Below are 18,355 nucleotides of genomic sequence, written 5' to 3'. Positions count from 1 at the left end.
CGCTCTCGCCGTCGACCGCCATTTTCGTGAGAGGTCCGTCACGATTTCCTCCCCCCCCTTCCCAACGGTTACTACACATTTCGCGGTTTTTTTTCCAACCCCGGCGCGGCGTTCTTTCCGGCCCATTTTTTATGCGTTCGATTTAAACCGACAATTTGTGGTCATTGTGATCGTTCCTCGGCTTGCACTTAGCGTGTCCTCGGTTTATTTAAAGAGTTTATACGTGCTTATTTGCGAGACATTGTGAAACACGCGAGCGGCGGGAGTAAATATCCTGTTCCCTCGGCGGGCCCCGATCCGGGCCGGCGGTTTTTACGAGGAATTTTATGATTCCCCGCAAATTTGTGGTTCGGCTTTTAGCGGACGGCCGCGTCGATGCGGTGTCTCGCCTTGGATCGTATCGATGGCTTCGCGGCGACTTTTCCCTCGTTTCTAGAGCTCGCGGATCGGAGACACGGAAGGACGTCTGTCGCCTAACATTGTAAACGCTATCTTCTAGAATTATCGTAATATGATTAACCCTTTGCACTCGAGAGGTGACTCTTAGTCATCAGTTGATTTCATACAGTAAAACTATAAAATTTGATATTTAATATTATGCTTCGTATAATGCATCAATTTGAGAAATATTGAAATAAAATAGCCTTGTTTCCAATGACGATTGTAAGATTAACCCTAAGCACTCTGTAGGCTCCAATATTGCACCAGTTATAATATTTTAATGACTTAAAGAAACTACCCTAATATTTTAGATTTTCTATTATTAATTATTAGATTTTTATTAACCCCTTGCACTCGAGAATATTTTTCTCAAAAAATATTCATTATTTTCTGATGAAATATCAATGACATGTTTTACAACTAACATAAAGAAATACCTTGTATAAATTAAGTAACAGAACTAGTTTGTTTCGATGTTCCATGTGTCGACACATTATACAAAATTCGATAGTGAATTCTAAATTCGAATTGCATTATTATTATTGTACATAGCTGAATGGCACCGCATTAGGTAGCATTATTAATAACACAGAAATATTTTCAAATCATCGTTTCATTGAATGAACTGTAGTAACTCGATTAGCTAGGGAGTCACCGGTGACCCCCAGGGCAGTCAACGTAACCGGTTAACCTACTACACCCCACGGCAAATCAAGCGCAACTAACCTCTCCGATACAAAGGATTACCGAATCCCCAAGTCCTCGGAAGACGATCCGAGTGCCAAGAAACTTTCCAACCCGCCTTGCCCCATTTCCCTTACACCCCGAACGCGCCGATGACGCAACGGTTAGCTCCCCCTAGCTCCCCCGATCCGTAGAGGAGACCGGAGTCCCGAATCCGAGATTATCCCGGCTCTCGCGCAGCGGAATCCGCGTCTCCGTTTCCCGGGGAGGGATCAAAGGGTAGAGGGATCCTGATTAAGACGGAATTAGCCGGCGACGTTCGCGCGGCCGTCCGTCGCTGGTCTGCCGCGACGGGCGCACCTGCCGTTTCACGGATAGACCCGCGCTGGTTCCCGGCCGGCGCGACGTCAGGGTCACGGGCGTCACGGTTGGGGCCGGTTTGGCGATGGAGGTCGAAAGGGGCGCGGGAGGGGAGGGCCGGGAGCACGAGCACGGGCCGAGGAACACCGGGAACCGGTGGCTAGACCAGCGAGGAGGAGGCGCGCGGCGGGGCGAGGGACGAGGCGAAGGAGAGGCCGGGTTATTACCGGCTTGTTAGGCGGGAGAAGGCAGCTGCTCTCCATTTAAGTTCGAACAATTAAATTGTCTGGTCTCGATCCGACCACCTTGGTCATATACCCGCTCGTCCGCTCGCGTTCTGGCCGGCGCGTAATAAGATGACCGATTGACTGGCTCACGAAATGCATTATTTCCTGCATTTAGACGGCGACCCGAGCGAACCGCAATTAGCCGAGGGACAAAACGAACCGATCGACTCGACGGTGTATACGACGAGGGCCACGGGCAACGATGATTAGTTTTGTGTCCTTTCTAACGAGCCCACGCCACCTCGACGCGCACCGCTCCGTTTGCCCCCGGCGGCGCCGACGGAAAACCCTACGGACACCTCTCGGCGACGTCTTAATCAGTTTCCGATATGGTAATCTCTTAGGGCGAGCTTGTCCCTTCAGTTTTACCTTCTGGGACGATACCGATGACGCGTTCCGCGGGGGCTGATGCGCGATTAGGCGTGTTTCTGATTAGGTAATTAGGGGCTGCTCGCGAGGTGTTTCTGGGGTTCTTTTTGGGTGGACAGGTTTTCCTTTGGATGACGTGAATTTTGGGGGGAGTTTGATTGTATGTTGCTGACTGTTTGCCTGGGTTTTAGGGTGTTTGACTGGGAAATTGAAGAGTGGAGGGTTTTAGAGCTATGAATTGTCAAGGGTTTTTGAACTACTCAACTGACTTTTCCTCTATAGAAACTCCGAGAGATCTATCGAGACTCAAGTCGAATTACAATTAGGTTACACGTCAGAGAGATCAAACATCTCATTTTGAATAATTGCAAAAGACACCAGGGATACATCTCGACGCTGCTAGTTCAATGTTAAATCACACGGAAATCTGCAATATTTCACAATGAGATGTCAACGACGTTCAACACTAACAAACGAAAGAACGTACGTAAATTAAGAATCACAGCTATTTTATTTCAATAAGTCGCATCTCGATACATCGTACGAAGCACAGTGTTACGCATAAGATTATAACTTTTCCATATGTTATTTACTGTCATATATACTGTCATTTTTATGCGCGTAACGCTACGAGTATTCAAATCGAATGCAGAACCATCAACTCGAAACAGCCACCCCATTGCAAGCAACAAACGTTCCCATGCAAGACAAGGGTTGCCTCGTAGGAATTTCTCCTCGGAGCCCACCCTGTTACGTTGGCGCAAGGGTTGGAGGAGGCATGGGAGGACCGTATATAATAATACAGGTCGGGGATCGGTTTTCTCGGCGGACATTAATAGTACTTATCTGCCGTACGGCGCACACCACACGTGGTAATTATCGTCCAATCTCGGAAGGACCACCGGGTCTCTACGATATAACTCTTCCCAGTTTGCTACTTGAAGGCGTGCGCGAGTGTTCGTTTTTCGACGGTGCTCGCCGCGCTCTTCTCCTCTCCCTCGTTCTTTTTTTGAACCTCCTCCGCTCCCTTTCCTCCCCCTCTTTTCGGCCCGCGCGTTCCCCTACTCCGGCCGCCCGCCCGCCTCACGAGGCCCGGGCCCCGTCGAGGATTTAAATTTAATTTAACGCTTTCACGTACCGTCACGATAACGAGCCACTGACAGCCGATTATAATAATCATCGTAGGAGCGCGTGTATTTTCGTCGGGGACCACGCAACCGACTTCGGCCCTGAAAAAGAGCTGTAAACCCGCCAGATTAACCCGTCAACGGTGTTCCCCGTGTATCCGACGTGGTTCCTCGGTGAACGGCGGATTTCACTCGGTTCCCGTGCGCGTGTGTACAGGGTGGACTGGAATTTATGGTATTAATAAAGGTGGATGAAGAAGATAGGTGAAGTGGAAGGATGAAAGGAATCGCGTTCGAAGCTTTGTCTTTGAGGCAGTTTTTGGAGAATGATTTCACTACTTTTCTGTGTATATACAGGGTGGATCGATGGTTGTGGCATTAACACATTGAGCGCCGGCTAAATTTTAGCTACTAAAAACGCGAGCGGAGTAGGGAGATTTAACCCTTTGCACTTGGAAGGTGACTCAGTCACCTGATTTGATACGGGGAAACTATAGAATCTGATATTTAATATTGAACTGTGTATAATGCCTCGATACGCGAAATGTTAGAATAAAATTGCTTTGTTCCTCGATATACTGGCGATTTCTGAAAATTTGAAAATTTCATATTTAATATTATACCACGTATAAGGCATTAATTTCAGAAATATTGAAATAAAATAGCTTTGTTCCTCGATATACTGGCGATTTCTGAAAATTGAAAATTTGAAAATTTGACATTTAATATTGTACCACGTATAATGGTATTTTTGTTGGACAATTTTGTTGCATTTCTTCTGAATTGTCGATAGTAAAATGGCACATGAGCTAATGAAAATAAATAGTACAACAAGAGATTAACACTAGTTTCACCGACCTATTTTCATCGTATCATCTTCAAATAAAATTTCCACTTTAAGTATAATCTACAATTTCGTTGCATTTCTTCCGAATTGTCGATAGTAAAATGGCACACGAGCTTAACGGCGAAAATAAACAGTACAAGGGATTAACACTACCGACCTATCTCCGCCATCAATCCGACCCACGCGCGAAATCGCGGGTTCCCCTTAAAAGACAACTTAAACACCGACATAATTACTCACAACGATCTCATAAACGAAACCATAAAGTGCACGGCTAAAACGCCGTAAAGGCAGAAAGGGAAACGTAAACTCTCCCCGTAATTTCCCCGGCGAAGTTGAAAATAGGTGAAACGGTCGGGAAGGCGTCAGAAATTTCAGACCACCCCGTATACACGCGAGCTTGTTTGAACGCAACAGTTTTCGTTACGGGGTTCCCCGGGCACGGGGGATAATTAAATGTACTCGGCCGGATAATTGATATTTCGCGGGGCTCCCGGCTAGCCTCGCGAGAGAGAGCCTCCTCTCGATCCGCCCGTTTCGTGATCCTTTTCCTGGATCCTCCGGCGGCCGGATCGTTTCAACCGGCGGCCAACGGAGAGAGATCCGACTCGGATTGGCCGCTCGAAGTTTCCGTGGCAGTTCGTTTCTCCGATCACGCGACCGCCGATCGTAAATGTTACTCCGCCGGCCGGGTAGACTCTCCGCAGGCTCGCGAAATTGTTTCTTCGGTTTTCATCGTGCCGGATGAAAATATCGGCCGCTCTCGGGGACCTGCACGCGAATGGTATTATTGGGACATCGTCTCGTGAAGGAAATACGATGTTTCGCGAGCAAGTACCTTTGCGGCCTTGTATCGGCTCCTTACGGTTTCGTTGGTGCATTCGTTAGTGTTTATCGTTAACGCTGGATTTACGGATTAGTTTGACGGATATTGAATTCTTTGAATATTGTTTCGTAAGAAATTCACCCTTTGCGGCCTTGTATCGGCTCCTTACGATTTCGTTGGTGCATTCGTTAGTGTTTATCGTTAACGCTGGATTTACGGATTAGTTTGACGGATATTGAATTCTTTGAATATTATTTCGTAAGAAATTAACCCTTTGCGGACGGAGATTCTTTGAAATATACGAAACCTTCAGCAGACGAAGTTAACCCTTTGCACTTGAGAGGTGACTCTCAGTCACTTGATCTGATTTGCAAAATTATAAAGTCTTATATATAATATTAAGCTTTGTATGATGCATCAATATATGGAATATTGAAATAGAATAACTTTCCTTCTTGATTTATATGTGTTTCCTCGTTAATTAGTTTCAAAGAACATCGTCTGTATCTCATCGAAGGATATTGAATATTTCTAGTAAAAAACTTTAGAATAATCATGGTATTTTATATGTAGATTTAGTATAAACCATACAAATACCTAACAAGAACACTGTTTCATTTAAACCTCGAACATCGAAATAAAATAGTTCTGCCACTCAATTCATTTAAGGTATTTCTCCATGTTAATTCCAAAAATATCATTGACATTTCATCAGAAAATTTATTGAGAAAAATATTCTCGAGTGCAAAGGGTTAAGAGATCACTGAGGAATGTTTCATTTCAGTGTTCACCCTTCATCTCTTTCCAATACTTCTTATTTCCTAATACAATAACCACATAGAATCGTCAGCGACACTCAACAATATCCACACACCTTTATCAAGCACAAAACCCGAAAAAACCGAAAAACTCTATACGCGTAATTTCTAATACTAACCGTCAAACACACCGGTGATCCCAAACTTGGAACAATGGCGCGTGTACATTCAAAATCCCGTGTTTCCCACGAACGGAATGATTGAAAGGTACGCGGAGGGGTTCCGAAAACCTAGATTCCGCGCGCGTATCCGGTTTATTTCGTTATTTTACGGAAGAGCGGTCGGAAATGAAAAAAAGAGAGGAGGCGGTGCGCGAGCCGGCCGATACACGGAATTGAAATTATTACGTGTAATGCATTCGCTTCGCGGGAAGTTCGAGGGGTCCGTTTTTACCCGGCGATCCTTCAGGATTGTTTCCCACCGGCTTTGTTCCGCGCCGGGATGCTTTCCGTTCGCGTGCTCGTGAAATTAGCATCGAATATTCCGCGGAGGAAATTACGTCGAATTAAGTTTCCGTTTTTAATCCACGTCGGAGCGAGAGAAAGCGCGCGGACGCGGCGTGTCCCGTTTGAAAAACACCGAGTTGATCTCTGTAACGACGCGGCTGCGCGGACAATGACAGTAATTCCGCTTTATAACGCGGCCGCCGCGCGAACTCGATATTGTTTTGTGCAGGACGTCCTCATAAAATTTCAAATTGTACCTCTGTTATTCCCCGATGATGGGATCGGAACGTGCGCCAGGTGAAATCGAAAGAGGCTGTGTACGTGTGTGTGTGTGTGTGTGTGTGTGTTTTTAAGTCTTCAATTCGATCGACCGCGTATCACGCCGTCGGTCTACATTAATAGAATATCGGCGGTTAATTAGCCGGCGAAGTTTACAGTTCGATTCCGTTGCGTCGGTCAGCCTATCGGTACCATGCGTCGACCGGGGGATACTGAATTGTTTATGAAGTAAGGGAAACTCGAGTCTACATTATAATCACAGGAAATGAAGTCATTAGACACTCGATCCATCTGCAGGCTGCGGGATGCATAAACTGGTATATTAAAACGGAACGTGCGCGAGAAACATTGCCTCCGCTGTAATCGACGGGAACATTATATTCCAATTATTATAATTAAAAACTGATTCGAAAATCTGTGAGCAGATAACGTTCGAGCTTCGGACGATGCGTTCCGATCATTATAATTAAGAACTGGTTGAAAAATCTGCTCAAAGATAACGAGTGAAGTTCGAATATTATGTGCTGATCGTTATAATTAAAAACTGGTTGAAAAATCTGCTCGGATAACATTCGAAACTCGAATATTACGTTCCAATTATTATAATTAAAAACTGATTCAAATTCTAGCTCAAAAGTAATATCCGAAACTCGATTATTATGTTCTAATTATTGTAATTAAAGACTGATTCGAATCTCAGCACGGAGAAAACATTCGAAATTCGACCATTACGTTCCAATTATTGTAATTGAAAACTGATTCAAATCTCTGCTCGGAGAAAACATTCAAAATTCGAATATTATGTTCCAATCATTATAATTAAAAACAAATTGAAATCTCAGCTCAAACAAAACATTCAAAATTCGAACACTACATTTTAATCATTACAATTAAAAACTGATTCAAATTTTAGCTCAAAGAAAACATCCGAAACTTGAACATTACATTCCAATTATTATAATTAAAACCTGATTTAAATCTCAACTCACAGATAACATTCAAAATTCGAACATTACGTTCCAGTCATTATAATTAAAAACAAATTGAAATCTCAGCTCAAACAAAACATTCAAAACTCGAACACTACATTCTAACAATTACAATTAAAAACAGATTCAAACTCTCAAGAGTAACATTCAAAATTCCAGCTCTCCCTTCGAAGTTACCTCCTTCGCTAAACACCGTAAACAAAGAAAAAAACGACATAATTCTCCGCAACAAGGTCCGAGGCAACCCTCGAAACGACCTTACGGCCTTTTTCTGAAAAAATCGAATACCGTGACAACAGTGACTGCAACGACCGTGAAACAGAAAAAGAAAAGAAACAGAAACCGTCGACTTTCTTTCGGGATTACACCCCTTCTCAGCCGTCGGAGACCGGCGCGGTGGCGTGCTTAAGAGTACTGCATCCGGTGAGTCAGTCGGCCTCCCATAATTGAGACCGGGACGGCAAAAACGTGGCCGGGAACGGTTTCTACGAGGAACAATATTTGAGTGGACGGCTGGAAAATCTGTTCGCCAAATAACCGGGGGAAGCGCGAGCTCGGTCGCCGGTGTACAAAGGAAAAAATTAGTATGTCCGTAAACTTTCGTTGTTGACGAGCTGGCCCGCGGTAACAGGAATAATAAAAGTTGCAGACCGGCCGGGACTAATGGGGGTGGAAAGGCGGAAGAGGGAGAGAGAGAGAGAGGATGCTTGTTTAGGACGGAAGTGCTCGCGTTTCCTCAAACTCGTCGGGAATCACTGACCGATCGTCGAAAGTTTCGACTGGCTGGCAACGCAAACGCGACGGTTGCACCCGAAAACCGCGGGGCCCCCATAAAGCGGCGTAATGGACGGTCTTAAAATCATTTTCCCGTCAGCCCGGCTAAACGTCGTATTTAACGGTGATATACGGCCGCGCCCCGGCCAGATGTAATGCACTGAAACAGTAATAATTGACTGGGGACACGTGCGCGCCGGCGTTTTGTTGCCGGCTCCGTGGGACGGGGAAACGTTCGATCGCGCACTAATTTCGGTTCGAGAGATAAGATGTTGATCTATGGCCGTGTTATCGGCGGCTATTTTCGTTGGTTTTCGCTTCGAATGGAGTGCGCTTAATTGGAAGGTTATTCTAATTTGGGTCGTCTTTGTTGAAGGTTTGGGTAGTTTCGAAGCTTTAGACTTGTAGTTGAGAGATTTAGATTTTCACTGTGAGTTTTCTCTTTGTTACAAAGAGCTTCTCTAAGTGTAGAAGTAATTGATTTATGAGTCATCGAGTGTTCCTGGAATTTACGCGATAGTTTCCTGCAATGCGACGTCGATGTTCGATTCGAAGCTTTAGACTTGTTAAGAGATTTAGATTTTCTGTGAGAGTTTTTTCTTTGTTACAAAGAGCTTTTCTGAGCGTAGAATGTCACGCGTTAGACAGTAATTTTAGACTTTTTAATCGATTGGAAGATTTAAATTTTCAGTGAGAGTTTTCGTTTTGTTACATCCTGAAGCTTGACATAATACTAATTCTTTCAGCGATGAATTCTTTATTTTCTCACATAAACATGTAATTCTTTGTTTCGCTTTGATCATTCATTAAAATACACTCTACATTCGCCCTTCGACGAGTACACGCTCCATTTTATTTTACTGCGCGCAGAACGAGAGGTTTCTCCAACTAAATTCCACAGTTAACACTAGATTCACGGACGTGTATTCTACACTTTATTCCATTGTTTCCAGAAAGTTACGTTCGTTCATGTAACTCACGAAAGCCGTAGCTTCGAAACCGAAGTATTGCGTATTCGTACAATTGCACGAATCGAAATACACTTAACACTAGATTTACGGAACCCGTCAGTTTGACGGATACCGAATTCTTTCAACATTATTTAGTAACAGTTTAACCGGTTAATAGCCTCAATAACCCAACATCAGTAATTCAACACTTCCAAACGCCCGACACCTAAAAGATCATCCAAAACGATCGCGTCGCTAAGAGATCCCCCACGTAGCACGATAACCCGTCGATTCCTCGCTCGTGGACAATTATCCCCAGAACTTTCTCTACAATACGTAAACGTGTCTCTGTGATGCATTCGTCGGATGCCAGCCGCGTCACGCACGCGACGGAGCTTAACGAACGCATCAGCCGAACGGAAGAATTAGAAGGCCGCGAGCGCACGGCCTCACGGGTCGTTCCATTAGCCGTCCGCCGTGAACCGCGCAACATTCCACGTGTTTATCGACATATCCCATTAATGGGCGAGTCTCTGTCGAGCGAGCGAGTCGCTCTTCTTTCTCCGTCGCTCGCGGAGAGGCCACTTAAAGGAGCCGAGAAGTGGAGTACCGCTCTCCGCTCGCAAGGTGCAAGGATACACGAAAGACGATGATCGGCCCGGCAGCTGTTGACGCTTCCCCCGGATCCGACGGGGCCCGGGGAAGCGTTAACGACGCGGCCGACGTAACAACGTCGAGCGACAGGAAGGGGAGAGCGCGGCGGAGGCGCGATCCACTCGAAGGCACGAGAACTTTCAGGCGGTTCGACGAAAAGTTGACTCGTTAAATATGAACACCGGAAGACAACGCGAGAGCGCTGTCCCCGGCGGCTCTATTTCTGTGTCCTCCACGGAGTCAGGGGGTCGGGGGACCGGCGATGGGAAAAACACGCCGGCCACTTCTCCGGTATCAGTTAACGTTCACGGGTTTTAATGGGCACGGTTGTCGGGATGATAGCGGATCGACGAGTCTTCTGTTCGGTAGTGTCGGGGAGATGGATGTTGCCTCGGGAATACTCCGAGGTGAACATCTGTATCTTTTAGGCTGAAGAGGATTGTTGGTGGTTCGATCGGCGCGAGCTCGGATGGGAATGGCGCGGTTATTCGGGTGTTTTGGAATGGTTAGTGGAATTTGTAGGGGAACTATTAATCTGAAGGGAGCTATTAATCTGTCGATGAAGGTATGGGAAATTGTGCATGTGCTGTTGAGGAATGTTTGAACTTTTCCCAGGAAGAATAAACTGGTATCTTAGAGAAAGGGGAGGTTCGAGATGAAATGCACGCGAGTGAAGAGAAAGGAAGCGATCGACTTCTTTTCCACTTCGTTTTCTGAATTATTACTGGGTACTGAGAGGAGAGGAAGTTCGAGGTAGTTTACGGTAAACGGAGAATGAGGAGACTAAGTACATGTGTAACTTCACTCGTTGCAACGCTTGTTCGATTAGCTAATAGTATTAACCTCAAACTTGAACCTTTTAGCTACTGTACTATGGTGATTTCAGTGTATTTTTGAAATATAGATTCTTTCTCTGTCATCGATAGTTGGCGTTATAATCTAATCTAATTGCACAGTGGACAATTCTATCTATTTCTAATCTTGCACGTAGTTGGAAGGTTAAAATCTACTTCGATCCACTGCTAGAATCTCACCACCTAAGAAACAGAAGATCGACAACTATCTATTCGTTCCAAAAATAAGCTATTATGAAGAAACATCAAAAGCAAGAACCTTCGAATCTACAACTAAAGCACAATTCTACCATTTCTTGACTGTAACCCCCGAAAACCCTCAACTTCAATCACCATCTACAATCTGACCACCCAAAGAAAATCAACGACAGTACTCCATAAACTCCGAAAAGTCAGCTATTATAACCCTCAGAAGCACGAAACTCGGAATCTCCACCCAAAGCGCAACACCCTAAGCACCATCCACTAGGAATCTCTGAAAACCCTCAACTTCAATCACCGTCTAAAACCTGACCACCCGATAAACAGAAAATCATCGACAGTGCTCCATTAACTCCGAAAAGTCAGCTATTATAACCCTCGGAAGCACGAAACTCGGAATCTCCACGTAAAGCACAATTCCCCGAGCACCATCCACGGGGAAACCCCGAAAACCCTCAACTTCAATCAGGCAGCGCCCAACTAACTCGGCCCGCACGCGTACAGCAGCGCATCCATCGGAAGGGGAAGATAGAAGTTCCAGCTCTGGAAGTCGGACACGCTGGATTCCTAGGGGGGGATGGGGGGTGGGGCACGATAAGAACCCTCCTCGGTTCTCTTGATCCGTGGGGTCGTCGGTTGTATCGGCATCTCGTCGGCCTCAAGTGGGCCAATGTGAACGGGGCTTTGTGCGACGGCATAACGAGCGCGAAGAGGAGAAGTAGAGGCAGAAGAAGCAGAAGAAGAAGAAGAGGAGGAGAAGCCTCTCCCATGGCCCCGTGTAATCTGGTCTTCGGGTAATTGTACGTTATACGTCCGGGCGAGCTAGCGAGAGTTTGCGAAAAATCGCGGCTCATTCGGGCACGGCGCTCTCGCTCCCTCTCCTCTTTCCTCGTTTCTCTGCCTCGATCCACGGCGAGCCGGCCGAAGAGGTGGATCGGCTGGGAAGAAGAAAATGACCGGGGGAAAGGAGAGGACGCGACGAACCGAGCGCCGGAGAGAGAAGAGGGAAAGAGGATCGCTGGCGAATAGGGGAAGAAAGGGAGCGAAGCGAGCGAGCGAGCGACCGAGAGGAAGAGAGTGTGTGAGAATGCTATCAGCGGACTCCTCTCGACCTGAGGACCACACCGCGAGACCACCGTGCGTGCCTTCGGCCCTCTTCGCCGATATATCCGCGATCAAACATCGGGGCGAGTCGGTAAATACGTGAGTTACTACGATCGGACCAATTTCCTTGGCCGACCGGTGCCCCGGCCGACAAATTAGAACAGTTACGCGGAACGTCACGTCGGAATTCCGCTCCGTGCCGTAGGAACTGCGCGACCTTACGGGGGGAGGGAGGGAGGAGGTTCGCGAGACACGAAATTATCGATGCACGGCGCTCGGTGTTTCGCGGCGAACTGTGGCTTTCGTTGAGCAGGGAGACCGGTGACTCGGTTACGCGATGATGCGGACGGAGAGGATATTTAGGAGTTCCCGGCGGATCGCCCGGGGTTCAATTGATTCCGATATGGGGGTTGAGTCGGAGTTGGCTTGCTTCGTTGAGGAATCTGGATTTCGTTGAGGGTTTCGAGTTCGGGAAGCTGCGTTCGGGAAAGTTTATGAACGAGTTTCCTCGAGCGTCGTTCTCGATGTCTTCTTTGGGTTTTAACCTCTTGTCTTGTGATATGTCACACGTGGTAGATTTTAACAATGGAAGGTGCGTGAGTTACTGGGTCTCTTTGAATTCGAATTTAACCCTTTGCACTCGGATGTTTTTTACTGAAAATATTCAAGATTTTCCGACGAGATACAGACGACGTTGAACCTAATATAACGATAATTCACAGATAAATTAAGCAAGATATTTTACTTAAATATTTCACGTAACAATACAAAGTTTAATTTAAAGTAGTAAATATTTAACTGCTCGAATGCAAAGGGTTAACCCTTTGAAGATTCTTTGAAACAGAAAACCGTCGGCAGGAAGCTAAATTATAGATTGCTTAGATAATTGGAAAAGGGAAACTTCGTACTGATCTGCTGTTCTAGTGATTAAATCATTTGTTTGCAACTTAGTCTTCTAAATATGGAACTTTGATTTCGCCGAAATATCGACGTGCGTCCAGAAAGGGTTAAGCGACAAATCTATGTTTAAATATTTCCTATAGGTTGAAGGGAGAATATCTAGTTCATTGATTTTAAAGTACCAAAAATACGTAGGTCGTATTTTCTAGTGAACGTGTTAAATTTTCAGCAACGAGGAAACGGGTAATAATAAAAAGCACATAGTACGATATTGAATAATTAGTGACCGGTAGTGATCAGTTATTCTCAGATAATAGAGAAGTATTTGCGATCCGTGATAGCGTTCATTATCTACGATAAAGATTAATAAACCACAGCCTATTACATCTGGATAACTGTCTGTTCTCCAAAATAACAAGAATAAATAATCGATAAATCACTGAACGATTCCATCTATAAATTTGTGAAGGTTATTCTCGCTACCTCCAAAGAATCCATTGTTCCTCTACACGTTACCTTATTTTACGGACATCTGGTCTCGTCAAAATGTCGACGTTCGTCCACAAAGGATTAATATTATTCTATTAACAATTACACTCTATAACAAAGATTTATATAGAATATGCCTCTAAATCTTTCTCTCAATAAATTATTAACCCTTTGCAGTGAAGCTATAAAATTTGATATTTAATATTATACCTCATACAATGCATCAATTTGGGAAATATTCACTTAAAATAGCTTTGTCCGTCAATTCACGTGAATTTCTCGTCGAATTAGTTTCACAAAATATCGTCTTCATCAGAAAATATTGAAATATTTCTAGTGAAAAACTTCCGAGTGCAAAGGGTTAACATTCTCTTCACAGCATTTAGCTTCGAATATTAATGACGAAGTAACAAGTGCAAATATTCAACGCTTTGCAGTCGTCTCTCAGTCGCCTCGGCTTGCTACAGCAAAATCATGAAGTATATTATTCAATATTAATTAACACTTAGCCAACCGAATGGAGAGATCTCCGACTTTTCACTTAGCAACGTATTGCCTTTTATTCAGTTTATCTTTTCTTTTGTTATCTAGTAAATCTTGAAGTGGAATTATTTGCAACTCATGAAATACGGTTCTTGTTCTTACAAAACACAGTTTCTAACCGAATTCACTGAATGAGTTCGATTGAAGATAATGGAGGAGATTGTAGTTACAGTTCTTTTTAGGCCTAAGTGTTAAGATTTCTCGTTAGTTCAATATTAATTAAGATATCTCGTTAGTTCGAAGAAATGTCGACTATACGGAGCGCAAAGGGTTAACAACAAAGTAGTATCATACTCGAGAAACATCACTTATCTTATGCATTATCTCTTTCATCCCTCGTCTATCGTATACGACTTCATTGGCTTTTAGTATAAATTTCAGCCCGTAGTTTTCGATGGAATTTCTTTCAGCGAACTCCAACGCCGAACGAATTGCACCTATCAAGGGGTATCCCGTGTCAAGGGATAATCGCGTTATTCAGGCGTTATGTCGCAAAGTATGCTTGTCGCCGCGGAGGTAGACGCTGGCGGTACACTTAAGTAGCGTGGAAAGCGACACCCTCGAGGGTGCAAGCCTCGGAATGTGTTTTTCGTCGGGCCGGGTCCGCGCCCGCTTTGAAACGCCTGCCCCCGTTAATAGGTTTAGACCGTTAACGTGTAACACGGTGTCCAAAAAGTACACGGGATCCTCCACAGGATCCTGACTTCCGACGTTCGAGTGCGCTACCGTTCCCACCCCCCGTTGCTTTTACGATCCCGCTATATTTCCTTCGCCAGGCTCGCTCGCTCGCACGCTTGGATTCTCGCTAAATATTTACTCTCCCCTGTCACGAATATATTCCCCGATACCGTGAGCGCACTTCAAAATCCGGTTGAATACGGAATCAACGTCAAACGAATTAACTTTGAACAAACCCTCGAACGAACCCTTTGAACCGGCATACGGAGAAGTTGCGCCGACTTGGCGATGAATATGCCTGATAAAAGATACTGCGATTCGAGTGTCGTCTTCGAATTTCCACCCTTATATGGCAACGAGAGATACAAGGGAAGTATTATTAAATGGGAAACGAAGAATGCGCTGAGATCTGAGAGATTCAAGCATTAGAGTTCCGGATAATCAGCGACGCAACAAAACCACCCTTAGGAGAAGGAAGAAGAAGAACCTCAGGATTCTGCGGGTTCGAGGGGCGGAATAAACCGTGCAGCGCGGGTGGTAAAATATGATGCCTCGCGCCTTAGAATAATTTATCACTCGCGCGTTTCCATCCGGATCGAACGCATCAGGCTCGCCCCGGAAACCGGGGAGCTGCGAGCTTTCGATGGCGCGTTCGGTTAACCGGAGACACGTTTCGCTCGGGCTCTCGTCACGTCATTAAGCCCCGGTCGCGCGGCGTGTACCGGCGTTAATGCCCGCGGCCGGCGAAGAAGGGCGCGCGAGAGAGAGGAAGGGAGCGGCAGGAGGAGACGGGAGTAAAATGGAGGAAGAGGGACGGAGTGAGAGGAGAAGAGGAAGGAACGGAGGAGGATAAATAGAGATATAGGAAGAGCAAGGGAGCGTGAAACGGAAAGGACGAAAGCGAGAAATCGGGGAAGCGACAAAACAAAGCAAGAGATTAAGAAAGAAAGTAAGAAAGCAACAAAACAACAAAGCAAGAAATTAACAGAGCAAGAAATGAGGCAAGCAATAAAATAACAGAGCAAGAAATTAACAAAGCAAGAAAGTAAGAAAGCAACAAAACAACAAAGCAAGGGGGTAAGAAAGCAATGGAACAACAAAGCAAGAAAGTAAGAAATCAAGTTAGCAACAGAACAACAGAGCAACAAAGCAAGAAAGTAAGAAATCAAGTTAGCAACAGAACAACAGAGCAACAAAGCAAGAAAGTAAGAAATCAAGTTAGCAACAGAACAACAGAGCAACAAAGCAAGAAAGTAAGAAATCAAGTTAGCAACAGAACAACAGAGCAACAAAGCAAGGCAGCTGTAAAGCAACGATGCAACAAAGCAACAAAGCAACGAAGCAATAAAGCAACAAATCAAGGCAGCAATAAAGCAACGAAACAACGAAGCAACACACAAACAAAGCAACAAAGAAAGAAATAGAGAAGCATCAAGTAAGCTGAAAGCAATAGAAAAAGAGGCGAACAGAGAAAGAGATCAAAGGGAGCAACAGAGCAAGAAAGAAAAAGTCGGCGGAAAAGAGAGAAAGAGAGATTGGCCCGCGGGCAGCGTGGCCTCGCCGCGATTTATCGGTTTATGGGCGCCGTCGATCGGAACCGATCCGGCACGGCTGAAAGGGTCGCAGGGTCGGGACCATCCGCGGAGACCACGACCACGAACGAGGAGCGCGGCAGTTCGCGTCGGCCCTTCTCCCGTTCGGCGGTCTGTCGCGGTCGCTCGCTCGCTCGCTCGCCCTTGGGGTTAAGTGGCACTCTCCGCTGACTTTTATAATTATTTTCTACGGAGGCGAGATCGTTAATCAGTAATTGGACGAGCGCGCGGCCGGGTTCCCGCGCCGGGAAACGAGACGCGGCTTATTACGCCGTTGAAAGAGTTCGGGGCCCGACGGTACAACCCGATCGGTGGTCCCGTTTACGTTTCCTTCTAACGGTGGCTTCGTTTTCGGCCCGTGTAACTGGAGTTGATCGATTGGACGGCTCTAATGGGTTTAGCTGCCGCGATGATTTGGGGATTTAAGTGTCGGGGATCGGCATTGAGACGTTGCTGCGCTGGTTATCGGTGACTGATGATGCACAGAATGCGAGCACCACTTTGGTATTGTATATTTTAACGCGACCACTTCGATGTGTGATGATTATTATAATAAGGTTAAGAGAGGTGAAGTAGAGATGCTATTTGTAACTGGAACAATTGTTTCTGTTTCAGATCGTCTTGGTGTGGATCATTTTGGTGACAATGGAGAAGTAAGTAAAATTGAGTAGATGACGCGTTGAAGAGAAGTTTGAAGGTGTTCATGTGTTTATAATGGAATTCTAATTCGATATATTTAGCGAGACAGGGTGGCTCTATTTCTTTCTTTGTTGTTTCGTTGCTTTGTTGCTGCCTTGCTTTGTTGCTCTGTTGTTCTGTTGCTAACTTGATTTCTTGCCCTGTTGTTTCGTTGTTTTCTTACTTTCTTGCTTTGTTAATTTCTTGCTCTGTTGTTCTATTGCTTTTTTACTTTCTTGCTTTGTTAATTTCTTGCTCTGTTGTTCTATTGCTTTCTTACTTTCTTGCTTTGTTCTAATGCTTCATTGCTTTATTGCTGCCTTGCTTTGTTAGAAGTATTCTTTCTCCTAGAGTAACGTTCAGAGATAAATCATCATATCGATGCAGGATTCAACTTCATAGAACAATGGATCGTTGAATCTACATGTTACATACCTTGTTCCTCCACTTTGCGAACCCGATTTATTAGTGGGACACCAATAGGCGGCGTTGCAGAAGAAAAGCAGCCGAGAAAAATGCCGCGAGCTCGATATTTCACGCGTGCAGTTATCCGGGGCGACGTTTAATCCCGGGCTTTCCCGAAATTTATACAACTAAATAAGTTCCAGTTCTTCGTCTCTCCGTGAACGGCCGGCTGTAAATACGCGAACGCTACCCGGCGAGAAGGAACGAGTTTCGTTAACACCTTGCTGCAAGAACTGGATAACTTCGAGTACACAAATTTCTTGAAATCGTTCGCGCTGACTCAGAACCGGCTGACTCAAGCTTACGGAACGGAAAAAGGTGAAACTTACAGAGCCTTCGGACTGACTTCACGCGTTGTTTGACCACGAAGTCACGATTGCTAGCGAGCTGCGTGCTTCTATTCCGAATGCCTCTCAATATTTTCAGGAAACTTTCGAAATACAAACTTAACGACCACAGTGTTCTGTCTACAGCGACGCTCACTGCCGAAGCAATAATATTTTAGTAATGAACACGCGATGTCTCGTTCCGAAGAAAAAGAAATTTCTATCTTAACATTATGTTTGACGTTTATCTATTCCTAGAAAACTATGTTCGTTATACAAATCTCGAAAATTGCAGCTTCAAGAGTATGCCTATTAATATTCTCAAATTCCAAAATCTTAAACTCTGACTAAACAACCCTAAAAAGATTCAATATCAAATTCAGGTTTCCGTGAATCTAGTGTTAACCCTTTGAACTCTGTAGGCTCCATTGCACCAGTTGTAATATTAAATATTTTAATGAATCTTAAAGAAACATCCAAATTTTGAATTGAAGGATGATAAAAGATTTGATAGACATTGTGAGGAACGAAGATATTTTATTTCAGTATTTCCAGATTGCACCATTGTAATATTAAATATTGCACCAGTTGTAACATTAAATATTGCACCAGCTAAAATATTAAATATTCCAACGAATCTTAAACAAACTACCCTAAAATTATTCGATTCCCCA

General features: G+C 44.8%; 1 long non-coding RNA gene across 1 annotated transcript in view; it reads left to right on the top strand.

Annotated features, from left to right (window-relative positions):
* The window catches only part of LOC143175146 (uncharacterized), a 145,672-nt gene that overhangs the window by 100,314 nt on the left and 27,003 nt on the right, over positions 1 to 18,355 (top strand). Inside the window, exon 4 of the long non-coding RNA XR_012999820.1 lies at positions 16,828 to 16,865. This is a non-coding gene — a long non-coding RNA (uncharacterized LOC143175146). The remainder of the gene's footprint in view (positions 1 to 16,827; positions 16,866 to 18,355) is intronic.

The sequence above is a fragment of the Nomia melanderi genome, chromosome 12, assembly GCF_051020985.1.
Source record: "Nomia melanderi isolate GNS246 chromosome 12, iyNomMela1, whole genome shotgun sequence".
NCBI classification, from domain to species: Eukaryota; Metazoa; Arthropoda; class Insecta; order Hymenoptera; family Halictidae; genus Nomia; species Nomia melanderi.
Note: the sequence above shows the minus strand (reverse complement) of the source record. Positions and strands in the feature narration are given on the sequence as shown.